The sequence below is a fragment of the Heterodontus francisci genome, chromosome 26, assembly GCF_036365525.1.
Source record: "Heterodontus francisci isolate sHetFra1 chromosome 26, sHetFra1.hap1, whole genome shotgun sequence".
Classification (NCBI taxonomy): domain Eukaryota; kingdom Metazoa; phylum Chordata; class Chondrichthyes; order Heterodontiformes; family Heterodontidae; genus Heterodontus; species Heterodontus francisci.
The window spans coordinates 51,546,047-51,568,206 of record NC_090396.1 but is presented as its reverse complement, the minus strand read 5'-3'; the positions used below and the strand labels follow the sequence as shown (position 1 = coordinate 51,568,206).

Below are 22,160 nucleotides of genomic sequence, written 5' to 3'. Positions count from 1 at the left end.
AGATGTTAAAATCAAGGAGATGAACAGGAGTTATGCCAGTGACTGCAACTCTTACTTAGTGAATTATAGAATAGAGGATGAGGGACGGCATATTTTATTTGGAATTTAACTTTCTGAACACCTGCTGCTACACAAGCAGAATTTACAGTTTGCAAGAGCAATAGTAGTAATAGCACCTGTCAGAAAGTGAACAGAATTAGGTGAGCTGTACAGAGAACAGCAAGACCAGCCTGGACCCTGCTGTACCTCCTTCAATACCTTTTGCCCATGCACAGAAAAAGGATCTAAGACGGAAGCTTGATAATAAAAAAAAAATTTGGTGAGGTGACAGATAAGAAAAGGGAACAGATGCATTCCCCTGAAGCCACTGCATAACCCACCATTAAACAGCTAATTAACTTTGTTGCCTCGAGCTGGGGTAACAGTGTTGTGAAACTCCACACAACACCAACTTCAGAAGAATCCTGCAGCTTCACAGTGCTATATTTCCAATTTACTCACTTTTATTGAAACCTGCCAAAAATACAAATATCCCAACAAGATAACGATTTAGCTTTCTCAAGCAAATATTTTGACATCTTAAAAATAAAAGTCTCTAAGTTTAAAAATATATTTTTTCCAGACTTTTTTTCTTGTTGCCTATCACCATGTGATTTATAATACGCCTTAATGATAGTCTTTAACTCTGTCCCCTCTGATTAGCCAGCACGCACTGAAACAGATCTGTCCAGTTACTGGCCTTGTGGTGGTGTTTCTGACATGTTCCTCCTTGTACTGCTCTATAATTGGAAGGTAGAGAGGTAGATATTATAGTATATTATTAAAAAAACATATCATCCCAGTATCATTACAAAAACGCATATGTCAAAACCTTGCTCTTAGCAATCCTTGAATCTTAAGATCTGTGCTTTGAGGAGATCACTTTGTTCTCAATGATGACAAGCCGCAATGGAACATAGCAACCTCAAAACAGACGCATGGTACTTGAACACAAGAATCGGTTCCAACATGAGCTGCACGCTCTTAAAATTAGAGTGAGGTTAAAGTCATTCTCTAAAGAGGCTATGTTGTCACTGATACCCTTACAATTGACACCACAACACTTTAGGGGTATCCAACATCGTAGTGGTCATGGAGTCTGCTATTGTTTTCAGCAACCACTATTTTTTTAATAGTTTCAAAGAGGTAACCTCAATGCATATTTCTGGCTGTTGATAAACACAGGTTTTGGACAGATGTTGTTGGATCCATTTCCACCTACTCGTTGGATGGCCCCCACATCTGAATTACGGCTCATCATGCCAATCCCTGCTCTAACATTACATAGCCCCTTTAAATACATTAAATTAGTACTTTTTTCAATGAACCTCGTAGACAATACAAATCAAAGGTAAACAAAGGAACTAGATGCTCCTGTGATGCATAACCACACAAGACTTACCTCTTTAAAGGGTGTAATGAACAGATCTCAGTAATAATAAACTCAGGGTTCGCTTTGAACTAGCTTTAGTGTCTCAAACTGCTTTTACATAAAGTGATTCGAAATGAGCATTTATGTGCTAGTACCTAGCTAAATCATCAACATTATTAGTCTATAATTTTAAATGTGCATTTATTATTGTCACATGATTTTTTTTGAAACCTCTTTCTGTGTTGCTGTGATCTAATCAGATAAGATCTCAGGTAGGGGCATTGATCAGTTGTGCAGTATGTTAGGTGCTTTCACATTGGATCTGGCTGAATCATATTATTGAGACAATAGGGTCCTTTTAACTCTGATGCCTGCATTCAAAATCCAACCAGACAAAGCAATACTTTAGAAAGAGTCCTCACCTAAAACATTAACTTATCTGCTCTCCCCACAGATACTAAATAGCCTTCTGTGTGTTCTGTTTTTATTTCAGATTTCTGGTATCTGGAGCATTTTGCCTTTTTACAAAACAATGGAATATTTTATTTTGAAGAAAAAAGAACACCCTGTGTGAATTGGCTCCCATTTTCCACTAAAAACCTAGAGCATTTAGATACATCAGAAAAAATAAAACCCAAATTAGTCCACAATATGTAATAAGAAATTAATTTTAGCTTATTTATTTTCATTGATATTACCCCACCTCCCAAGCACAGTCAAGCAGTGTAGATGCATGACAAAATATCTACATACATCGACACCTTCACTGTTCAAATTTAGCTACTTTCCACAGATGGAATATTCATGTACATCTGCACAACCAAATGTTTCAACTATTGTTCCCTGGAGTATTTGATTACTTCTGTGTATACTTAGCTCTACAACCTACGAAGCTTATTTCTAATCATTGGCGGGCTTTATTTAAGAATCTTCTAAACTCAGAACTCCCATTACTATAAAAGCTGGTGAGCTACAAACGTGAATTACTTTGGTCACCGCCATCCCATCTGCCTCCTGCCCTCTCATTTCCACTCCAACTGGTTTCCATGGGGTGTGGCTTTTCTGAGGTGTGGCTTACTGAATAGTGCCTTTAGCTACTAGATCATGGTGGGCAAGTGGCGCAAAGGTAAGTACACATATTTTTTAATAACTCAATATTGGGTGATTCTAATGTGCTTCAAAGATGTCTAGTTATAGAAGGGCTCTGTATAAACATTTTTCAAACCACTGTGCTGCTGTTCTGAAAAAGAGCTTAAAACAAATTCAAAATTAATTGAAAAATAAACACTGCATGTGCCGTGTGCATAAGCCAGGACATTACCCTCCCCCTCGACTACAGGTGTAAGGATAGAAATTGTTTGAGGTTTATTTATGGGCCTGAAATGGATGCCACACACATCCCAACTGAAAAACCCAAGGCCAGCCTGAAATTGGGCCTTTGGGCTCAAGAATATTTGGATGATCTGTCAGCACTTGTCAACTTGCCCATTTGGAAACATAAATTATGGGCCGCTTGCCTTGCAGGCAGTGACCTGAAGGAAAGTCCCAGGGCATAAGGTAGAGTGGCAATTGGGGGTGGTGGGGTGGGGGGGGGTGGCGGGGGCGGTAGAGAATGAGGTGATCAGGTCCAGGACAACTCTTGCTCCACTTTGCTACATAGCACATTTAAAATATTTATTTTTACTCACTAACCTATTGATGCTGCTTAGGTTGCTGAAGAATCATGAGCAGAGCAGATCTTTGCTTCACTCATTACTATCCAATTTGGTAGAGGGAGCATAAAATTAGGCATTAGGTTTTTCATTTACATCTGTAAGGGACCTAACTGCGATAATTGCCAGGGCAGCCTGAAAAATAGCCCAACCAAATATTGGGTTGGATGTCTTTCAGGCATCCTTTAAATGCAGGATGTTGACCCCAGAAATTGTCTCTCGTTGCACCCGTTTTGTGTCTGTATTCGCAATGAGGTCCAAATTTTACCCTGTAATGTGGCCAAGAGAGATTAGGAAAATTTGGTGGGAAATAAAGAAGTTGCATTTTTCTAACAACTTAACACACCCTAAGAAAACCCTAAGGTGATTCACATTAAACAAATAACTTATGAATTGCAGTCATGGCAGCTATGGAGGTTAACAAAACAGCCAAATTGCTCACAGCGAGGTCCCACAAACAGCAATTGAGATGAATAACCAGCTAATCTGTTTCTCTAGCGGTGTTGTCTGGGGAAGGAATGTTGACTCGGCCACTGGGAGAACTCTGCTTTTCTTCAAATAATCGCCATAGGATCTTTTAAATTGACCTGTAAAGGCAAAGGGAACCTTGGTTTAACATCTCATCTCCTCCAAAAGGCAGCAATTGTGCAGAAGTGTCATTATGAGCAAAATCCAATAGTGTGGCTCAGAACCTACAGCTTTCTAGCCCAGAGATGAGAGTTCTATCAAATAAGCCCAACAGAAATATTACAAAACATCAAAATAAAGAGTGATATCAGCAAATAAATTGACTATTCTTTCTGTCAGACAATTATTCCCAGACAATTAGTCAAAACATATGCCTAGAAATTCCTGTTTTCAATATTACTGTCTGAATTACTTCTGCTATTTTAATGGAGGCGTTAACTCATTTAAGTTAGGTAGATTATCATGTGACCCCTACTGGGCGCATTTGCGGACACTGAGCAAGGACAGGATTGAGTTCAGAAATGATACTCCAGGAGTCTGTATAATGGAGCATTTTCATTCTGAGTTGGCTTTAAAGAGGGTAATGAAGCATGATGACAGTGAACTTGCCTGTCATAGAAACTGGGAGGTTCATTAATGTAGAACAGTGCTCTCTCACCTCCCATATTGGCTTTGAGTGACAACCTCTCTTCCTGAAGGCTGATATTGGTGCTGAGTGAAATGAGACTGAGCAGTGTTAAGGTCCTAGTTATTTATTTAATTCACTTAAAAGAGAAAACAGTAATTATCACATTCTACATAAACAAAAAAAAATCTCAACTTTCTTTAGCCAAGCTGTCAATGTAGAATGATTAGTTACCACAGTATACTTTTCAAAGATGTGTAACAGTGTACTTTGAAATACAAGCTTTTTTTTGGCCTGCTACTGGTGGTGTCATTAAATAAATTGGACTGAGAAGGGACTGGGGGGTCTATATGGAGAGAATTTTAAAAATCCCAAAACAATGTGTGAGATAAATTTTAATGATCATGGTTTCCTTACATAGCATTTCCTTCATAATTGGTAAAAGTAAATCTCAAATTATGCACAGGATTGGCTGCTATATCTTGTGAAACAATATTTATTTCAATTGCTTTATGGTAAAATCAAACTCTCTGGAGTGTAGTGACATACATTGGCTCCAGGGGGCAATGCTGTATTTCCGCGCACTGGAACCTATGTACTGTTCTGGCACAGACAGCTAAACTTACACTTGCACTTTTAGATTCTTCTTTCATGATGAATGGAGTGGGGATTTCTTTGCAAAATGGAAGCAGTCACTCCGTGACTGATATTCTGTGCAAGGTACTCATTGTGGAATCATCAACACCTTTTTAAAAACAATTTTTCAATTTTTGTTTTCTCTTTTCACCAGTTTTCTCCCCTCCTTCTCCTCTCCTGAAGGCTTTCACTGCTTGCTGGGTGTACTGCTCCATGGCTTCCAGTCACCCTCACTCCATCAGCCAGTCTTCATGTGTGAACTCAGAGACTCTAACAGCAGGCTTTGGTAACAGGCATCACCTTCCAGTCCAATGCTGTTTTCATCCAAATCCATGAATGTGCACTTCCAATGGAGTTTGCTGAATAATGGATCAAGTGTGGGAACCCTCAGTAATTTTCCTTCCCTAAGCACAAACCATATTGAGTTCCCAGCTCCTTAGTCCAGTGATGCTGAGGCCAATTCTTACCACCAGCCTGGCTGAGATCAGCTAACATATCACACAAACATTGAGAAGAAACTTAGTCCTTTAACCTTACGACTCATCCTTCCAGGTCTCTGCAGCTCAGCTATTCATCACCTTAACTGGCTGAACTTCAGAGTAACATCTGATTGTATTTATTAATTCTTAAGTTCTATCCATACAAACTCTCTGTGTATAATTTCTCCGATAGAAAGGGCAAGTGACAGACCGGTTCCAAGAATTTTTGTGATGCCACTCTTTTTTGATGTTGGTATGAAGTTTGTTTATTTCCTGCTCTGTTTTCTAATCCCAAGGACAACGTAACATGAGGGGGCAAGATGGTGGGATGGAGGATGGTATATTCCCAGACACGTGCCATTGTCTTCTGAGCCAGGTACTGCAAAGCACATGAATGCAACTTGTGGACGACTCACCCTTCCATTTTGTGTCCTTGGTCTTCCTGCTGGGAAGGCAACCGGCTTCACTCGGAGTCCCTCGTACAATGGAGCAGCTGAAATTTTTAAAAAACACAGCAATATGGAGAGGGACGTGGAACCGGCATGTTATTGCTCCAGGGGGCTGCGTCACTGCACCTCCTCTTAAGACAGACTCTGGGAGATGGATAAAAGTGGCACATGACTTGCTGTCTGATTTCCCACCCTCCCCAGGCAAAATCCCTAGTCTCCACTCATTGGCTTGTCTTAAACCAGAATCATGTATGAGGATTCATGGGGTGATCACTAATGCAAGAGCTCAATGTTGCAGCAGTATGTGCAATTTATCAACAGTAATCGAGTAAGACAGCTAGTGACAGAATTGATAGACACTGGTGTGCCAAACCAAAGGCCATGAGTTTGAATCCTGGCCTTGACTGGCATTTAAATTTGTTTGCCCTCATTTGTTGAGTTTTTGCCTGTTCCCACAGGCCTGTTAGATGGACAGTGTTGATCTCAAGCAGGAGGAAAGCCCAGCAGACTCACTTTCTGCTAACGCCAATCCATGACTAGCCAACAGCAGAGAAACAGGAGTGGTCCTGGCAGTTTCGTCCAACCCTGAGATGGAATGCTCTGCTACTGTAAAGTTCCTGATCCACCAAAACTTGACTAAGAACTTGTTATACTTCCCCATCAGGATCAGTCATAACTTTAAATGACAAAGGTGGGTTTTGAAATCAGAACCTGTGCTGCACTGTACTGCTGGGGCTACCAGTTCTCATTTTCAACAACTCAGCGAATTTTATTTATAGATGGCTGAATCCTGCCCCATTAGATTTCTGTACGAGTTACTGTGACTTTCTTTGTTCATTTTTTCATCAGGTTAAATATTCTTAAGATAGAAGTATTAACCGAGCTCTCAAAAAAGAAAATCACTCATATTTAGCGTTTCACTGTCACAAAGCTTGGTAAATAAATAGTTTTTGTTAAATCTTTTTGTCGCTAGCTTTGTAAAGCACTGTACCCAAACTGAAAGAGTAAATGGTTGCTCTTGACCAGTTGCTTTGAGGTGTATGAGAGTAGTCTTCAAGATGGTTTTCCATTAATCGACTGCATTGATTGCAGATACACTGCAGTCTTGCACCATGCCACACACTTTGATTTCAATCGGCTAGCCTCTGGAGATCTGGTGCACCACATTTTCATTAAAACTAAATGCACAGAGTCGGATTTCCCTCCGTTTGAACGACAGGCATTGTTGGTATCTCTCAGCTTGACTAGGAGCAGCAGGAAGAATAGCAAATTGGGGAGAGTTGCCAGTGGAGGTCATGAGTCTCTTTTGAGCATTGCTGTCCTTCAACCACTTCCAATAAAAGTATATGAGGTGACACTCTACTTTCTCCTGTTCTTACTCCCTCCTTGTGGGGAAGTACCTGGCTACATATGGCACCGCCAACAGGATGACTGAGCCTGGTAAGTCGAGACGTGGGAAATCACGGGCATGAACCCACATCCTGCACCCTACCACAGTATCTCATTCTTTTTAAAAATGAAACTAAATAGTTATAATACCGCAGACATCAAAAAGTTGCAGCTTTATAATCTGCACTATCAAAGTAGTGATAAGGCAGACAATTATCAAGAGGAAGTTGTTCTGTGATATTGAGGACAGATTCCGCAACACTGTGATAACAGGGCAACAACTGCACAATGTGTATGTTTCTGCTGGCATCGTTTTTTGCAAGTCATTGTGCCTGACTTAATTCTGGGTGCCTGCTCCACGCAGAGATGGGGAAAAGACTGCACACTCTACCTTCATAGAGTGCTGGATTAATCCATGTTTCGATATGCTTCACAATGTGTCTGCAGCCATTTACAAGCGTGGCTGATATAAAGTGGGGGCCGCCATCAACGGCCGTGCTCTAATGTAAAGAGGCCAGGAGATGAGATGACACATGGGCTTACTGTAATGAATAGGTTATTGAGGCGCTGTTGGTATTCCATGTGGTCTGTGGGCCTTTAACGAGTGATTAATAGTATGGCCTACAGAACAAAAGGGTGCAAGGTCACCCAGATCATGGGGTGGGGGGGAAGCTGCAGCTGCCCAAATGCTCTGAACCAAAACAGCTTTTATACTTAACTGAAATTTAGTGCCATATAAACGAAAGGGGAGAATTGCATGCAATGATTAAAGTTGCTGCTGTACAGTTTGCTCTGAAGTCAAGCAGACTGTTTTCTGGAACAAGTTCTAGGTTTTGTATGTTCTTGAGAGACAAGATTTTTATTTTAAAAGCATGCAAAAGGACCTTTTCAAACAAGGTGAGAGTACAATGTAGGGACTAAAGAACAAGCAGAAGAATATTTTCAGTGATTATCACATGGACGCACTTCTGAGAGCTGAGCAATTGTCTTTTGAGTACCCCAATTAGTTCATTATATGCTCATTATAATCTCCTCTACATTTGGCTGCAGGCAGTACCAGGACACAGGCGTTTGCATCCAACAGTGGTTGAAAATTATTTTTCATCCACCGCACTTTTGCTGGCAATAACAAGCTCATTTCCAGGACATGCCACCTGAGGTCAGGATGGGCTTTCAATTCCTGCACCTTAAACTGAGGTCTCCTCTCAGGTGGATCATTTAGAAAAGAGCCAGGGAGGTTGCCAGATGTCCGCGCCATCACTTACCCGTTTATCAACACCACAAAAACAGACTATCTAGTCATTATTTCATTGCAGTTTGTGGGATTTTCCTCTGTACAAGTTCACTTTTCCCTACCTTACAATACTGCCTGCACTTCAAAGGTATTTAATTGATTGTAAAGCACTCAGGAACTTCCTGATGTTGTGAAAGGTGCTGTATAAATGCAAGTTCTTTTCTTTCCTTCGATGTCCAACATTAAACCTGATAAAACTACAACATATTTGTGACTGTTACAAACATGATCCACTTTCAGTAGGTTTTACCTATTCTCGCCACAAACTCTGTTCACTAGCATTGACTCTATCTCTCTTCTTGGCAGCTGGGTGCATTCATCAAACAAAATTTGACACTGAGCCGCACATAGTGGGCTGAACATTTACAGAACCCCTGGCATCGGGGTACGTGGTGGGGGGGGGGTGAGAAAATGCCCCCGGGAGAGTGCCGCCACTCACCCTGATGCCAGGAGGGCAAGGCCCAATACTGCCGGCGGTGGCGAGGCCTCGTGGCGGCACTCCCCCACCCCCACTGCTGCTCGGCGATGTGACCTCCATTTACATATTCAAATACATTTAAATGAATGCATAAATTATACTTATGTTGCCACCTTCCGTCCCAGTGCAATCATCCTGCCGCTGGCCAGCACTCCCGTACCTTCGGATCCCCGTTTGGGGAATCGAGGCGGAACACTGGTGGGGAGGTGGGAGGAGGTAAGTTTATCAGTGTGGTGGAGGAGCGGGGTCAAAGTAATATCATTGGTGTAGAGGATAGTGGGAAGGGTGATAGGTTAAAGTTTATGCACTTTGCTGGGGGTTGGGGAAGGTCAGATGGACAAGATAAGTGTTTAGGTGGGGGAGAGTGGGCAAGCAATTAATTTAATTGAATTTGGGGGATGGGAGAGGGGCAAAACAAATGTATTAAATTTTTTTCATTCACTTTAGCTTTAAATATTTAAATTTAACGGTAGAGCTCAAAGCCCTTCAAAAATGGCGTCAGTGCCTGCGCACAGGCAGCTGATGCCATTGCCGGGGCTGGACAGCCCTCCCCCTCCACATAATCGGGGGGGGGCCCGGCCCACCCCCATTATGACAGATAACCAAAAGCTGCGTCAAAGAGGTAGGTTTTAAGGAGTGTCTTAAAGGAGCAGAAAGCAGGAGAGAGGCGGAAAGGTTTAGGGAGGGAATTCCAGAGCTCAAGGCCTAAGCAACTGAAAGCACGGCCGCCAATAGTGTAGACATTAAAATAGGAGGCACACGAGGCTAGTATTGGAGGAGCAGAGAGAACGTAAGGGGATCTAACTTCGCAATCATTAATATGAAACATAGCAGTGTTATGTAACTCCTAACACTGTTCCTGTGCTTCTTTCTGCTGACCAAATAAAAAAAGGGTTTGAGATGGGTGAATTGCTAATCAAAAGCCTTTTTTTGGGGTGGGTGGGAGGTGGGGGAAACAGCAGATTGAAGTCATTTTGTAATTTTGAGGTGGGCCTTTAATGAACCACGTGCCACACGCACTCTGCTGAAAGTGAAGTCACTGTCAATTGAGCCCAGTCTGTGCTCTCTTTATGAATATTTCTCTCAAATACGTCACTTTGCTCCCTGCCAGGGAGGGCATATAAGGACTTCTCTCGGTAGCTGCTGCCAGTGGTGCTCTGCGATCAGCCAACTGAAGATGTAGTCAAGCATGCCATCAACGTTTCTCCTTCCCCTCCCAGGATAGAATATTTTGCTTTTAAACAGCTTGAGCATGCAGAGTCCAACAAGGTTTCTGTCCGTATGAGACTCATTCTGCATAGTAGCCTAAATGGGAAACAGCGCACAGATCCACTAACCACGTGAGTGATAGTTTTCCAATGGGTCGAGACAGAATGATTTAAAAAATAAAGAATGAGTCATTAAAGCCAACTCCTCATATCTGCAACATATTACATAGGATAGAATTCTAATTGAGCATAGAATGCACATTCCGAATCTTTCCCATTCATTCCATTTCAGACAGGCTTTCTGATTCAGCCATTGAATTTCTGCAGAAAGTCAGTCTCTGCCACCAACCCTTCCATCCCCGCAATGGACAGAATTCCTTTTCCAAGCATAACCTTTACACGGCAGTTTGTGCTGAATGTTCTGAACACTGTTACCAGTCTATTGACTATTATTTTGCTGAAGATAGCAGCAGCACATTTAGAAGTCCATTCTTTCACACATTATCACCTGTATATGGAAGATGGTTCTTGCAATTATTTTTATAATACAGCAGTAAAATAGATTTTTTTCAAGTCATGTCCTTTCTTTTCCATTTATATTCACTTGCAGAATGAATCATTAAGCAGCGCAAGGTTGAAATATTGCAAATGATATTTTTTCCATTTGCAGACACATACAAACAAATAAATACACCACAATCCAATATTTCTTAACCTACTGAGGCTCGGTGTAATTCTGTTATAAAAACATTTTTTGAAGCCCACACACCCCACTTGTTTCCATAGATACCCATTCTGTTAAGTGTATAATATTGAGTCATTTTCTCTTTAAGCATCTGCTTTCCAGTCTGCACACAATATCACATTTTAAGTAGCAGATTAATGCACCATTTTTACCTTTGCATTTCTAATCAGTTAATTGTGCTTCCCTATATGGTTCAATTTAGCACTTCATTATTTATTCAATGACCAAACCTAAAAGAGCAAGATTTCTAAATAAATTTGTTTTTGTTCTACAGCCCATAGTGTCGAGATGTGTGTGCCACTTTGGAGCGATAATATCAAAACAATCTGGGTCAGATTAAGACCACCCAGATTCCCAGGAAGATGTAACCCTTTATTGCTGGATTCATTGTGCTAATTCCTCCTGTCGATACATATATTTATTGTATATTTACGCTACTCCTCTGAAGGTGTAATTATTATGGCCTATTTTAAAAGGATTTCTATGAATTTTATTTGTTACTTTAAACAGCTCATAAGTCCCCTAACTATAGAGGCAGTAGTTTAAATTTTATGATAACAAACATGGTGGATGTTTATCAGTTATTCATTGTTCCTACAGCGCTTTCATGTTACATGGCAGTGGTGGTTCAGCCTCTTCCTAATCATACAAGTGTCCCAGCAGAGATTAATGTCCGTAAGGAGGGTCACAGCTACTGACAAATTGTGCCTTTCTGATGGTCTTGACCATGGTAGCAATTGCATTCCCTGCTAGTCTTGTAATGCTATGACAGCTGAAGACCTCTGAAAACATTCACATTCCACTGTACAGACAAGTTTTAAGCCTATAACTGTTTTCGACCTTCGACAAGCAAAATACAAAGTATTTGGGCAAGAAAATTGTTGAGAGACTTGAAGGAGTGATATGAATAGACAATAATAACCTCAGATGGAACTATGAAATCTTAAAACATTCCGGTACCAGATCCTAGTGAAATAGTATAAAAGTCGTAGCACCAGAGGGTGATGGGTAATCATTGTTTGAAGAGGTAAGTTTCTTTCTCTGGGTTGCATTAAAGGACTTCTAATCTGCTGAGCTAGTGGGCAATCCCATATAACGTATAATAAATCGCTTGCACTGGGTGGGTACAGTTAATACTTACTGGAAATAATGTGAGGAAATTCAGCAGACCTGATTGTAGGTCACATCAGATTTCTTAAGTAAAGTGCTGCAGGTTTGGCTGCTCTCTTTGTGTTGTGTATCTGACAATACAACATTTTGACTGGTTGAATTGTGTCATTTCAACCTTGATTGAGTACAGTTAGGCCTCATAAGCTGAGTGGTACAAAAATCACCCCATCAACAATCAGCATGTCATCTGTAGCATTAAAACATTCTCCACCACCAGCCAACTGTGTACTATTAGAAAGCTGCAAAGTACCAGAGAAACAAAGCGTAATAGTAGTTGGAGCTGTGATCAATGGGTTAGAATGGACTGTCTATTGTGCTGAGGGACTAAAGATAGCAGAACAACTGAAGGACTCAACCTGTGGTCGTGTCCTTCAATCAACCTGTCTATCCTCAATTCCCCAGTCTGGCACAGCCAGATGACCATTATTACTTAATACTTCAGTGATTTCCAGGCAGGTTCCCGAGGTCTGGAAGTCTGCCAGTGTTGTATCCCGACTCAGAATGAATACACCAATGACCAGACGAAGGGATCTGTATAGTATCAGAGGCCTATTATTAACAAGGTGTTTGAGAGTTTTATCTTTGACGAGGTGTAAGATGTCTTTAACAAGCACCCAGACCTTTTATTAATTTGGATGTATATAAAAAAAATCAGCCAAGATCCATTCTCTGCTAAATTACATGTACAAATGTTATTCAGTAACTGATAGAAAAAAAAGTATCACAAGGCCATTTATTATCCATCATAAGGTTTCTGATCTAACTGATCACTACAAACTGTTAAATAAGTGGAAGGATTATATCTGTTATTCTGTTGTAAATTGAACAGATATGTTCCTAACAAAGAAGATTTAAAGGATTAAAAATGATTCGATACAATCAAATTGGGCTCGAATTCATGTACACCTCAGGAAATTGTATTAGACGCTCATGTGTTTCTATTAATAATTTGAAATTACATTCCCAAGTGTTCAACTACACTGATGGCAGTGCAGTATTTGAGAATTACAGTCATTTTTCAGACAGTTTATTCCAGGATCGTTCTGATGTATTTGTTGAAAAGCTGGAAATGAATGACATGACTATCAATTGTGCAAAGATTTTAAAAAACTAAGTTTCCTTTTGTAAAAATAAGGGCAATTCCAAATTTAATAAGCAATTTGTTATTTGAGAATATCTCCACGACTACCCTACCCAGTATCCATAATGTCTAATGATGAAATGGGACACACATGTAGATTCATTGTATGGAAAATAAAGCAAGGGAAAATATTAAAACGCTCGTCTCAGTACTGATGATTTATTATTCCTTTAAAGAACAGTGACTAGATTCTCCGTGAAATATGCTAGCCAGGCTTGGCATTCCAGCTTAACATCTGGGGTATCCAATCAGCTGGAATTAATCCAAAAGCAAGCTTTAAAGATAATATTCAGAGATTTAACTGCCAACGATCTTCTTAAGGGGGAAAACATTGAAAGATTAGAAACAAAAAGGAAACTTGTAGGAGAGATTATTGCTAGATGTGCAGCAAACTGATAATACACTGGGTCATTTATTAATGATATATGAGATATAGTTGTGATCTTACAAACCAACACAAGTTGTTGATTCTTTATTCAGCAGTAAAAAGAGCTAGTTTATTTGGTGCTTAAATCAAAGGTGATGATGTTATAAGCGATGCCCATTTTGAGGTGTGTGGTTCTCTCTTTCAGCCAGGTATTACAATATTCACAGCTCTTTTGACTGTCTCACATAAGTGTACATTTTTGTTAAACTTTGTATGATTTCTACATTATTTAGATATTTGTAATTATAATTGCCTTTAATAAAATTCAATAATGGTAACTTATAATAATAATAAACAAATAGTAATAAAATAAACACGCACTTAAATTATAAGTGTTGCACACTGACAGGAGAGTAGAAAACACTTTGACTCAAATTTTATAATATATATTTATACACACAGAGCTGATTACCTGAGTTGAATTTGATGATGATATAATGTGACACTTGATGTTTTATCCTTTTAAAAAATGTTTAAAATTTACAAGCTTATCTTCAATGTGGCATGTTACAAATCATTCAGTACAGTATGCTTTCCTGCATAATTGCATATGCGTGATATACAAAATACTTTGTTCTGGTTCAACGTAGGTTTGGGTGAAAAAGTTCTGTTATTTTGGGGCCCGTCTCGTGTACCACCCCAAACCCCACCCCCCCCCCCCCCCCCGCCCCATATTTTCATCATACATCACAATTCTGAATATTGCACATCACTTGAGGAGGGGTTAAATAGAATGATATACAACATATAATGCTTGGTCTGGAACTGTATGTGGGAAGTTTGATTATGTTGAGAAAAAACATTGCACAGGCTGTTCATGAAGTTCTGATTGTAATATTTAATTTTTTTTATTATTAAGTGTGTATCGTCCCCATCACCCCACCCCCAATGGCTTAGATGTAAAATATCCATCACTGAGCCATACAGACCAGACTGGTTGCATGTTCAAGCCATAGGGCTGAATTTTACCGGCCCCTCCACAGCACGTCGCGGCGCGGGGGCTGGTAAAACTTTGCAGGGAGAGGCTTGCCTCAACCCGTGACGTTGAGAAGGACCCACCGCATATTACCGGCGGTGGGGGAACCTCGGTGCGGCCCCCCACCGCCTGGCGGCGGGCCCTTCATCTGCATATTCAAATGAGCTTAATAAACTTACCTGCGGGTGGCAGATGTCCCATGCCGATTTTACCGACTCCGAACGCAGCTTGCATGCCTTCAGAACTCTGTATGGAGTTCCGAGGCGGGAACCTGTTGGGTGGGGCGGAGGGGGGGGGGGAGGAGAAATAACATTTTCAGGGCAGGAGGGGTGGAGAAGCAGGGAAAATATTTTTCATTGGCTGTGGGGATGGTGGGAAGGGGTGTCAGGGCAAAGAGTGCAAAGTTTGGGATTTAAAGTTCGGGTTGTCAAAAATGGTTTTTGAGGGGCAAGGGAAATAAATTTATTGTGTGATCATTGGGGGGCGGAGGGTGGAAGTGGCACTTTGATGTAAAATTCACTGTTTTTATTAAAAGTTAAAGTCCTGGTCCCTTTGAAAATTAAAATCTCTGCTAAGGGCTTAAAGCCCTTTAAAAATGATGCCTACATGTCATCGGGGCCAACTGCTCCACCCCACTATTTAAATGAGCACCCGCGCGTTATATCGCAGGGGATCCTTGGCGGCACTTCCGCCGAGTTGAAAGCGCGCTGCGCGAATAAAATTCAGGCCATGGTTTCTACTGAGTTAGCTGATCTCAGCCAGGACAACAATAGGTGCACTCTTATATAATAAAAACAAAAAGTGCTGGAAATACAAGGCAGGTCTGGCAGCATCTATGGAGAGAGAAAGAGAGTTAACGTTTCAGGTCTGTGACCTTTCATCAGAACTGTAGAGTAGGTGCACTCTGTGTGCAATTTCTGGATTACAGAAGGAAACAATTGGCTAAGGTTCCAACTCCTGATCCAGCGACCTCTGCTGGAAGCGCATGTGTGTCTGGCTACCGGTCAGGATCAGCTTCATCTCTGATGTCCTCCACAGCCCAAAAGCCTGCCAGTGCTCAGTATCAAGGTTCAGATGTGAATATTGGTGACTTGGATGAAGGACGGGAGAGTGACTACTGCCCATGAAATTACATCTAAGAAATACTGGGACAAAATTAGAAAAAAGAAATGAGCACTGTGTAAAGTATGACTAAATGATAAACCTGAAGCAGCAATTCTGCATAAGGAGTAATATCTTTTTTTTCAATTTTGGATGCATTTGTTTATCTAAAAATTTGAAGTAAGGTGAATGGTGATACACATCCAGTTTCGAGCATCTCCCTCTGGGAGGGGGCTGTGGGAAAGACTGTTGGCTGAGTGTTCTTCCCCTCCCCACCCATCTGTGGCTCGAAGGAAATTATTCTACTCTTCCAACCGTAGGAGGAGGCTCTGTGGAATTAAAGACCTGTGGGAAAATGATGGGGTAAATAATACTAACTTCTGTGAATAAGAATTCTGAAAAGGTGAAACTTTTGATCCAGTAATCAGAATAGAATCTCCTTTTCACAATTATTAAATATTTCATTATTTCTGAATTATCTAAATTAAAGTGATATTCTTTCCTTTAAAAATAATTTTGACTATTACACAGTACAGGAAATACAAAATATGCAATGAATCATAGAAATAGCTGACTAATATTGAGTCGCGTCTGTGAGGCCTGGCAGGAGACTGGTACAATTTACATTTTATTTGTTCGCTAGCTCAAATCAAATAAATATTCATTAAACAGTCTGTGTTTTACGGATGTTGTTTCCAGGAGTAGGAGCTGGATAATCTCAGGCATGTACCTTCTAAAGCTTGTTCGGGATTCTGGAGTGAATTTTTGCACGGGTTCACACCAGCATGACACTGGCACTGGGTATGACACAAACATGGCCCTGGTGTGACACTGGAGCCAACGTCTGATGAGTGCAGCCTGTCTCCAGGCAGCAAAGGAGACGAGTGTGGCCTGACTGCTCTGGTTTGCTACCTCTGCTGCCACCTGCACAGCTGGACCCTGCAATCCTGGGTCTCAATTGAGCTGTACTGCAGATCTAAGGCAATGTCCGCTGGTGACCTGACTATTCTACCTGCTCATAGCTAGCTTGCTGTATAGACGCTTCCTCGTCATGTAGCCTGACTGCTGCTGCACAGGAGCTGCCAGAAAGAAGAAAAACACTGCGCTGAGAATTAGATTTAAAAAGAAATGCAGTTAATACTCTTGGATACCACAGGAATTCCTGCTTATAATGGATAACTACTACCCTCTCCCCTTCAGTGAGCTGGGTCAGTCCTTTCTTAGCAGGTTCAGTATTCCAAGTGAAGGCCAATCGACTTGGGATGATCCTGAAAGTTGGTATATTCCAGGACAAACTAAAAATCAATGTAAGAGCCAGGATTTATCTGGCAAAATAACACAATTGCAACATTTCCATATATATATTAGTGTACACTTTAGCTTCACAGGAAAATATTTACACTGGGACATGTTAGTTGAAGACAGAACAGGAGCTAGGAGTCTGATACATGCACATATGGGAGGGCAAACCAGCTCTGGGAGGCAGCAGTGATTTTTGATAGCCATTTATTTTCCTACCTCATAAAATCATCCTTGTATGAACAGACTGGGTTAACAAGCTGACAGGAGTACCAAGGTCAGATTAATTTGATGCCCAATGCAGTAGGAAATGGGTAACACAGATATTGTAGGATTCACACCGGTACAACTCAATCAAGATCTTGCATATCAGGATTTAACTGCATAGGAACCAAAAGGGACAGCACACTGGTGAGAGCTTTTGTTGTATTAACCTCCTTTAACCTCAGAGTAATTGAACTCATTTAAAAATTAATTATATGAACCTTTTCATTAATGTGAATGAACAATATTTTGGGATTCTACAGGTTTACGCCAAAAAATATTCAAGTAAAAGTGCATATCTTTTTCTTCCTTTATTTTTGCTTTTCTTGTTTCCTGATCTGTAGCTGTTTAAGATGATGTTACAAAAGATCTGCCTAAGCTGGCTTACTAAGTTCTGTCACAAATGATTCTGCCAGACACGGTACCCTCCCTGGTCACGCCACCTCACCACAACCAGAAGGGTTCAATTACCTTCCCCAAGAGGCCCACTTGCTCCATAGGGAGGAGAAGATTAAAAAAATGAGGATTTCCCCATGGTCATTGCAGGATTTCTTCACCATCAAAGAAACATTGATGCCACTCAAGTGCCTTTGCAAGTGTGATGCACCTCACCCAGCCATGCAAATGACACTGTCCCTGCAGTTTGGAGAATGGCTGGTCAGTCAGGGGTTTCATTCTACTGCAGTTGCACTGGTGGAGCGAGCCCCCAGGAGGTTCAGGCTACTCCCAACCTTGACTAATGTAAACTCTGATGCCTTCATGGCTTTGCTGGTTTTTGCATATGATAAAAGGAACATTTCGCAAAAGTTGAATGTTCCATCTTAGGCATGGGGGCGTGTCAGCAGTAGTTCAGCACCACAGCTGTTTGATTCCTGCTAGCTGATTCCACAGTGATATTTGCAGGCGCCAGTGAACTGGGAAGGCCAGCGGAATCAGAGGGGGCAGATCACAAACTACAGAGTGAACTAAACAAAATATGGAAGTGGGCTGAACAATGGTAGGTGAAATTTAATGCCAACAAAGTTTGCATATAGCATATAGCAAAAGTTGCCTATAGTGCATATAGGAAGGAAAAATGGGCAATGCTGTTGAAAGAACTAAGAATGAAATTAAAAGAAACCTAGGAGTCTTAGTAGACTCAATGCTTAAGATGTCAGATGAATACTGAGCAGGCCAATAGAACATTAAACTACAGAATGGAAACAGTAAAATACAAGTCCAAGGAAGTTAGGATCAAACTGTACAATCCCCCCGTGAGAACACACCTTGCATACGGTGTCCAGTTCTGGTCATTGAGGAACAAGTTGGGTAGTCAAGTGTTGGAGGCAATGCAGAGAACACCAATTCCGAGTGTCAGGGCTCTGATATATGAGTAACGGTAGGAGAATCTTGGACTTTTCAGCCTGGAAAATAGAAATTTGAGAGGTGATCGTATAGAAGTATATAACACAGTAAATATTATGGAATAAAATAACCTGGAATATTACTATAAATAAAACAGGGGGAGTACAACAAAAGGACACAGGCTTAAACGTGTAAAATGTAACTTTAGGATGGATATCAGGAGATTCTTCTTCATACAGAGAGTGATCAACACTTGGAATGGACTTCTGGGCAAAGAGGTGGAGTTGAAAACCCTGCAATCATGTAAGGAAGAGACAGATACTGTTATTGGAGGATACAGGGTTGTTCTGGATGAATGAATTATCATAAGCCGAATTGCCTTCCTCATCTATAAGTGCCTTGCCATCTCAATGGTTGGCCATTCTGTGTGGTGATGAGGATGGTGGTGACAAACAATAGTGGAACCTGAAAGGCAATAAAAGATATTTTTAAATACTTGTTAATATCCAATATCTATAATTATATAAATAGTGTCATCATGTACATGGTACACATTCATTGATGTCACAGCAGAACACATTTTCAAATAAGTTGGAATCTGTAAAAAGGGTATAATTTTGTTGTTTCATGTTTTTAGCAAATATAACATTATTCTTAACATTTTGCAGCAGGGTGAGGGTTTTGCGGGGGAGGAATGGATGGTGACAGTAAAATGGAGTTGAATCATGGTCTGTTTTAAAGCTGCCATTATACACAACTGTTTACCATTGTAAACAAGATTACCTTTTAACAGAGTAAAGGCTTTATGTTTTACACACAGGAAAATAAAAAGGGTTGGGAAAGGTGGAACAAGAATCCTGAAAGGCATTTGTGTCTTTTGTAATGTTTTATAATAAATTTAGTTAAACGTCCAGACTGGGGGAGGGGGAAAATGGGGCTCCATTTACCAACACTTTGGGCATCTGTTCCTCTCTGGCACTGGGAATGGCTCCTCGAGAACTAGCACGTTAATAGCAATCGGAAAATTATGCCCACGAGCTTAATAAACCATTTGCACTTACAATCTTTAATGCTGCTAAATTTGTACAAACCTCTTTGTTGCTCACTTTAGCACACCTGCTTTTCTTTCCAGGTTATACTGTGGCCACGTTCTGTTCAGAATAGACTGAAATCTAGGATGGTTTATTTTAATTTATGAATCTCTTCTGTGATGTTGTGATGTTACCAAATGCAAGATACAAGATTTTCTGGCGTAAGTAAATGTAAGATATCAATCACTTGAATGGTTAAGGGTTTTACAAGTTTTTTTTCCCTAATGGGATAGGTTCTTCATTATATTGTACATTATAAAGGAATAATAGATAATTGGGATGGAATTCACCAACCTGTAACCCAGTGCAGGACTTCAGGTGACATCGCGAATCCTGAAAGGATTCCATTTAGGGTGATGACCCTAATCTCAAGCTCCAGGTTTAGGCCATAACTCTCTTTCATTAATTTGTCATTTTCCACAACAAATACTACTGACTATGCTTGTTTGAAAACACTTCAACTTACAGGCTGCTTGTACCTCATTGTTTCAGTTTCAGCTTCACACTTACACAATTGTGTAGTGTAATTCTTGTGTGGCTTAAGTAATCTGAACTAAACTTAAATTTCCCTGGACTTTGCTTCAAACCCACTACAACAGCTTCCACCAGAACAAAGTGAACTTAAAAAAAGGCAGCCTCAGGAAGATTTAAAATCAATTTTTAATCTTTAAATACTAGAAGTGAGCTGCCAGGTTAGACATCTCTTAATAATGGTAACATTTAACCTTTATTCAGGTATCAATGTGACGCGTCCACAGAGCTCCCTTTTACCTGGGTAGAGAGCAATGCAGAGTTGGCAGTATAACTCAAGTCTGTTAGTCTTGTGTTGCTCTCAGCTGGTACTACTCCTAAACTGATTTCCATAGTATAACAATGTCCTTACTGTCATTTAAATGCCAAACATAACATGAGGCAAAAACTGACATTTTGATAGCACTTATTATACCACGAGTGACATCTCAGAGTGTTTTATAGCACGGCGGATACAAGAAGACATTAAAAGGAAAAGTGTAGAGGAAGAGGCAAAAAAACATTGTCAGAAAAGAAGGGTCTTAAGGAGGCATTTGGAGGCAGAAAGGAAGGAGAAAGGTGGAGATGCTGTGGGAGAGTTCCAGAGGGGGAAATGGCCAATAATAAAGGAGGGTTGGGAGTGCGGAACAATAAATAGGCCATTGTCTGAGGAGTGGAGGCTGCACTCAGGGCATGTCATTGCTCTTTGTGGTATAAAGTGCAGAATCATATACAGACACAAGACTAGTAAAAAGGTTTATTATGCCAATAATATTACAGTGTATTTACTCTATTGTACATACTGTAAATAAATAATAACATTTGAAAACATTATACAAATAAATACCATTTTGGAGGGACACAGACTATTTGTTTCCCATCTACACCCCTTTTCCCCATCACATAGCAGAATCTCTGTCTTAAAATTTTCTTATTACCAATATCTCGATTAATCAAAAAAAAGTTAGCATTTATTGAGCTTCATCTGTTTCATATTCCTGAGTCACAGAACACTGTCACACAGATTAAAGGTTTTCATGATTGCAGAAAGAAAGAAAATAGCAGGACAAACCTAAATAAAGGTTAACTTTGTCCTGGGGGCATCTTGTTTGAATCTTTATTATGGGTTTGAACTGGTGAAAGAAATTTAACATCATTCATTGGGACAGGAGTGCTGTTAAATAGGAAACTGGCCAAGATTTCAGCACTGCAGGAGTTAACCTCGAAGAGGAGAGAACAAAAGGATTTTACAGCCAATAGGGACTTGCCAAGGTTTTGAGGCCCTGTGATTGGTTGGAGAGAGCCCTATGAAGATGCAGACGGGTGAGCATGTCAAAGCCACGTGGGGCGAGATTAGCTCCAGCTATTTACACAGCACCTCAACCCCAGACAGCTTGACTTGCCTGTTACTCGCACTCAGCTGAACGCCTCTATGCTTTGGTGGCAAGACAAATTCTCATTTAGTGATATTTTAAATTCGTTTTGAGATAGCTTGAAATATTCGGAAATACCTTCAAATCGTTTCCAGATACAGTCCATCCTGCTATTGTCACTTTGAGTTTATCCACCCCACAAATGTGGGCCTGAAACAGGATGTGACAAAGTGGAAATGAAGTGTGATTGCTGGCCCCTAAATCAGTTCATAAGATTGTGATCATTTACAAAATATCATGAGAAAGTATCAAAAATACCATCAGTGCATCTTACTTCTTAGTTAAATGCGTCGTTGCATTAACTTGAAATGCTCTCAGGAAAACTGAAGTGGAGATTGAAAAATGTTACATTGTCTTAAATAGTCTTGGGAGACAGAGGGGGAATCGTGTTTCAAACAGAGACCTGTGACCTCTGTGTGATGCTGTCCCTTATTTATTTTGTTTCCCACTGCCACTCCGAGCAAAGCCTGTTGGAAGGCATAGACCAAGGATACCCATAGTTAAAATGGA

General features: G+C 40.5%; 1 long non-coding RNA gene across 1 annotated transcript; it reads right to left on the bottom strand.

Annotated features, from left to right (window-relative positions):
• Positions 1–591: 591 nt before the first annotated feature.
• Positions 592–21,802, bottom strand: LOC137384562 (uncharacterized). Its single transcript, XR_010977605.1, has 4 exons — positions 21,729–21,802; positions 18,538–18,675; positions 3,566–3,710; positions 592–779 (listed from the first exon to the last, which is right to left on the bottom strand). It is a non-coding gene; the product is annotated as an uncharacterized lncRNA (long non-coding RNA).
• Between the last annotated feature and the right edge of the window lie 358 nt (positions 21,803–22,160).